Genomic DNA, 6,394 nt, shown 5'->3' with positions numbered 1-6,394 from the left:
GTAGCTGATGTGTACATGAAGGACTTGGGTAGCTGATGTGTACATGAAGTAAGGACTTGGGTAGCTGATGTGTACATGAAGGGCTTGGGTAGCTGATGTGTACATGAAGGACTTGGGTAGCTGATGTGTACATGAAGGACTTGGGTAGCTGATGTGTACATGAAGTAAGGACTTGGGTAGCTGATGTGTACATGAAGGGCTTGGGTAGCTGATGTGTACATGAAGGACTTGGGTAGCTGATGTGTTTGGTGTATCTGAAAATGTAGAAAAAATTTATTTGACCTAAACTAAAACAAAAATGACACCAAGAAGAGCTGGCAGAAGGACGTCAACAAATGCAAATATTGCCGACTAAAGTTCTTACACTGATGCAGAAGTCACGGAGATAAAGACAACTTTTGCACGCGATCATATAGGCCTTAACAAAGTAAATCACATTAGTGCACACGATCGTAAAGTCGTTGACAAAGTAAATCACAACTTTACAAAACAGAGACCTAACAGACACGAATGTCTACCCAAGGTGTTTAATGTTCAGTAACTCAGCCCCAATTAAAAGGTATCGATTTACTCCACAAGATCCCTACAAGAACCCCACAAGTACTCCACAAGAACCCCACAAGAACCCCACAAGAACCCCACAAGAACCCCACAAGAACCCCACAAGAACCCCACAAGAACCCCACAAGAACTCCACAACAACCCCACAAGAGCCCCACAAGAACCCCACAAGAACCCCACAAGAACCCCACAAGAACTCCACAACAACCCCACAAGAGCCCCACAAGAACCCCACAAGAACCCCACAAGAACTCCACAACAACCCCACAAGAGCCCCACAAGAACTCCACAACAACCCACAAGAACCCCACAAGATTCCTACAAGAACCCAACAAGAACTAGTTAGTCACAAATAGGAAATAAATCAGAGCGTGTATGACAGTCATTCCCAAACAAAATCAGCCCAAAACATCCGCTTAGGTGGAGGTTTTGAAAACGGTTGGAGAATTTGACCTAAGTTGTTAAATGGGCATTTTCTTCTTCCAGGGATCAAGAGTAGCTGCCCTCATACAAGTCTCCAGTTTTCTGCCATTTTCAAATAAGCTTTTATTATGTAGGGTGTGGAATTGCCCAACCTTCCTAATTTTTAAAAAAATGTTTTAAACTACTAATTTTATCTAATGCTAATAATCTAATTATTGCTGACTCTAAATCTTGCATTACAATTATAGACTAAAGTAAAAATTACCACTTTATGATGGGGAATTTCCATAGGGTGTGGAATTTCCCCGGGTTATCCCTACACCCCGATCAACAAAACACCATAAAAACTAATAACATACAAAACAAATTGATAAATAAAACAAATATAAAAAACTTTTATAGCAACAAGCTTTTAAAAGAAATGAAAATAAGAAAATTAAAAAAAATTAAATTATTTGCTTTCTTTCAAAAAAGCTTCGGTTGGTAAAATATGAATGCCATCTCACGAGGAACCAACGCTGACGAAAGCAATTTTTTTTCCAGTGCATTTAAAAACATGTTGCTATAAGGTTTTTTATATTTATTTTATTTTCTACTTTTTGGCGATTCCTAATTTATGAAGTCGACACGACTAAAAATGTTTGCTTTATCAGTAGCTCGTGAAATCCAGTGTTTCTTCCAGACTTTTTTCTCCGGGGGGGGGGGGGGGACACTTGATAGTTTCGGGAGGGGGGGGGGACGACAACATTTTCGGGGGGGGCAGACATTGATAAAAGGCATGTTTTCTATATAAATTCCATTTCGTTCGGGGGTGGGGGGGGGGGCGGTAGACTTTTTACCGGGGGGGGGGGAGAGGGAGGGGAGCGAGATATGCCTGGAAGAAACTCTGGTGAAATCTGAAAGACGTGGAGGCAGCCGTCCGTGACCATATTTTATAGACGACAGCAAATTTTTAATCTTGTTACCTCCCCTTAGTTTCAAATCGTTCAAAAACTGTATTAATAATACAGTAAACTATTATCTGCCCCTAATAGCCATCACGAGATCGACGGCTCTACTATTGTAAACATTGTCGTGAACCACAGCTCACCAGACTGTTAGGGTGATCGCGTCCAGTTCTATTCCCTTCTGTTATTGATTCTAGTAATCAATCGACAGTTTTTATTGTGTTCTCTCCCGTTAATTTCGAAGCCGTTATTTTTTTACGACTGATTAAACATCCAACTAAAACCCCACAAACAAACAAACAAACAAACACACGGCGAAATAAATAAAAGCTTGTATATAAAAGCTTGTAATAACATTTTAATTACCAGCTTTTAAATAATAATGTACTAAATAAACCGGGAGTGATCTCCCCTAAACTTTCTCGAATATTCTTATATGACACTATGGGAGATGGCACATCACTATAAAGACATGATTCTTAATCCATTTTTAATTACTTAAGCTTTTTAAAATAGAATAGAATCTCGTAGAAATAAACCGGCAGTGATCTCCTCTAAACTTTCTCGAATATTCTTATATGAAACAACAGGGAATGGCAACTCGGGATATAGACATGATTTTTAATCCATTTTAAATACTTAAATTTTAAAATAGAATAAAATCTCGTAGAAAAAAGAATTGCACACCAAGTGAACGCCAAATAAAATGTGCATACTAGTGCGGAATATTATTAGTACTTGAGTACCGTTACAGCTAAGTTGATGAAATTTCATATATACGTATTTTATCAAATTTGTAGATCCGTATTAACTTTTGAGCGATTTCTGATAACCGGAAGTGGAACTTTTTCTACTTTTAATTTTTCATAAGCCTATAACTTTAGTACTGTTTCAGATAGATAAATGAAATTTCACATGTAAGTAAAAGATCTAATTCTCTGCCTTCTGTCAAATTTTGAGTTATTTCCGTTTACCGGAAGTAGTAATTTTCGCTATTTCCGATTACTCAAAAAACGTATGTGAATTTATGAAGTACTAATAATATTCGGTTTAGGGGAGATCACTCGCGGTTTATTTCTTTTTAGTGTACAATCAAAGCTTGTGGTCAAAACGTTTATATTAATAGCAGTTTGTATTTACGGCGTCAAGTTTGTAGTGGTGTGGTTCGTTTGGGGAAAATCTATTCGGTTGAGTAATAGTGGCATAGGTTTATATTTTGTTGGCTAGAGTTTGGGTTATGGTTATTGTAAAGATAAGTTTAATTGGCTAGAGTTTGGGTTATGGTTATTGTAAAGATAAGGTTAAATGGCTGGAGTTTGGGTTATGGTTATTGTAAAGATAAGTTTTATTGGCTAGAGTTTGGGTTATGGTTATTGTAAAGATAAGTTTAATTGGCTAGAGTTTGGGTTATTGTTATTGTAAAGATAAGTTTAATTGGCGAGAGTTTGGGTTATGGTTATTGTAAAGATAAGTTTAATTTGCTAGAGTTTAGGTTATGGTTATTGTAAAGATAAGTTCAATTGGCTAGAGTAGGGTTACGGTTATTGTAAAGATAAGTTTAATTTGCTAGAGTTTAGGTTATGGTTATTGTAAAGATAAGTTCAATTGGCTAGAGTAGGGTTATGGTTATTGTAAAGATAAGTTCAATTGGCTAAGTTGGGTTATGGTTATTGTAAAGATAAGTTTAATTTGCTAGAGTTTAGGTTATGGTTATTGTAAAGATAAGTTCAATTGGCTAAAGTAGGGTTATGGTTATTGTAAAGATAAGTTTAATTTGCTAGAGTTTAGGTTATGGTTATTGTAAAGATAAGTTCAATTGGCTAGAGTAGGGTTATGGTTATTGTAAAGATAAGTTTAATTTGCTAGAGTTTAGGTTATGGTTATTGTAAAGATAAGTTCAATTGGCTAGAGTAGGGTTATGGTTATTGTAAAGATAAGTTTAATTTGCTAGAGTTTAGGTTATGGTTATTGTAAAGATAAGTTCAATTGGCTAGAGTAGGGTTATGGTTATTGTAAAGATAAATTTAATTTGCTAGAGTTTAGGTTATGGTTATTGTAAAGATAAGTTCAATTGGCTAGAGTAGGGTTATGGTTATTGTAAAGATAAGTTCAATTGGCTAGAGTAGGGTTATGGTTATTGTAAAGATAAGTTTAATTTGCTAGAGTTTAGGTTATGGTTATTGTAAAGATAAGTTCAATTGGCTAGAGTAGGGTTATGGTTATTGTAAAGATAAGTTTAATTTGCTAGAGTTTAGGTTATGGCAGGGGCGTAGCGAGGGGGGGGGGGGCGGGGGTGCGGACCGCACCGGGTGACACCATTTAGGGGGGTGACACCAAGGCAAAAAATAGCAAAATATATAGAGAAAAACTCGAGGGGGGGGGTGCAAATCGAAAGTTTGAGGGGGGTGCAAATCGAAAACTTGAGGGGGGGGGGGTGCAAATCGAAAGTTTGAGGGGGGGGTGCAAATCGAAAACTTGAGGGGGGGGGGGGTGCAAATCGAAAGTTTGAGGGGGGGGGGGGTGCAAATCGAAAATTTGAAAGTTTGTCCCTGGGAAGGGTCTCTATGGCTCTGGGGGGGTGACACCATTAAGTGCCGCACCGGGTGACACCCGACCTCGCTACGCCACTGGGTTATGGTTATTGTAAAGATAAGTTTAATTGGCTAGAGTTTGGGTTATGGTTATTGTAAAGATAAGTTTAATTTGCTAGAGTTTAGGTTATGGTTATTGTAAAGATAAGTTCAATTGGGACCGAGGTGGATGGTGGAAAATTTTACGGTCAACTGGGCAGAGGCGTAGCGATGGGGGGGGGGGGGGGGGGGCAGGTGGGGACATATGTCCCCGGGCGCCGACCTCAGGGGGCGCCAAAATGGGTTGTAAAAACAAATGAAAGTGTCAATTTAGCTGCATTTTTTGCAGTTTGAGGGGGCGGGGGTGCAAATCGAAAGTTTGAGGGGAGATGCAAACCGAAACGTTGAGGGGGGGGGGTGCAAATCGAAAAGTTGAGGGGGGTGCAAACCGAAAGTTTGCTCCCGAGAGGGCGCCAAATTGAAAGTTTGTCCCCGGGCGCCTGGAAGGGTCGCTACGCCTCTGCAACTGGGGTGCCCCAACGACCCCAATAATGGTTGAGCGGTTATGATGACGACGATGATGATATAAGGGCTACCTGAAAAATACGGTTACCAAAAGAATTGAATGATTGTTAATTTAATTGTTAGAGTAGAAGGAGGCTTTGGTTAAGTTTTAAATTACTTTGTGGTTTGTTTGTTTTTTACCGACAATAGATGGGGGGAGGGGGTAGATGTTGAAACTTATGACGATATGGGTAGAGTGAGGGCGGGGGATTGACGTCACATATCATAAAATGTTGCATTTTCAAACGCGTTATCTTTTAAATTTCTATGTTTGGACAAATGTACTGCACTCATTTATTCCACTCAGTTGTAGTGTAGACAGAACGCACTGCGGGAGGGGGGAGGTTTAAGTGTGATCAGTGTTTCTTTCAGACATTTTTTCTACGAGGGGTAAGGGAGGGGGGCACTTGCATCATTCGAGGTGGCGGCCTTAAATTCTGGGGGGGGGGGGGGGAGCGGGGGGCAACTCTGTTTGTAACCATGTAACCATTACAGTGTGTAAGCATTACAGTTTGTAACCATTACAGTGTGTAACCATGTAAGCATTACAGTGTGTAACCATTACAGTGTGTAACCATTACAGCGTGTAACCATGTAACCAGTACAGTGTGTACCCATTACAGTGTGTAACCATGTAACCATTACATTCTGTAACCATGTAACCATTACAGTGTGTAACCATTACAGCGTGTAACCATGTAACCAGTACAGTGTGTACCCATTACAGTGTGTAACCATGTAACCATTACATTCTGTAACCATGTAACCATTACAGCGTGTAACCATGTAACCATTACAGCGTGTAACCATTACACCAACCAAGCTGTAAACGAACCCCCCTAAAACAACAGTAATTGAGCCAGCTGACGTCACATACAACAAGCTCCAGCAATCGATCACAACTCCGTGACTTTGTGATTGGTTTATCGACGTCACATGACTTTGTGATTGGTTTATCGACGTCACATGACTTTGTGATTGGTTTATCGACGTCACGTGACTTTGTGATTGGTTTATCGACGTCACATGACTTTGTGATTGATTTATCGACGTCACGTGACTTTGTGATTGGTTTATCGACGTCACATGACTTTGTGATTGGTTTATCGACATCACCAAAAGCCCACTCAACATCCCATTAATTAGTATTTTTTTAAAGATCTTTTTTATCACCCATAATTGATTAGCTTAATTAATCATCACTAAATATCAGATTAGGAAATAAAACGTACCTCCGCTAAAAGTTGTCTGACTCTCCTGTTAAGTGAAACACGTTTGTCGGCATGACACGGCCAATGTGCCGGCTCAGCCAATGAAAACACTTCTTGC

This window comes from Physella acuta, unplaced genomic scaffold (genome assembly GCF_028476545.2).
Source record: "Physella acuta isolate Inbredline_101_S28 unplaced genomic scaffold, ASM2847654v3 ptg000225l, whole genome shotgun sequence".
Lineage (NCBI taxonomy): Eukaryota > Metazoa > Mollusca > Gastropoda > Physidae > Physella > Physella acuta.
The sequence above is the reverse complement of the archived record's forward strand: the minus strand, read 5'-3'. Positions refer to the sequence as shown.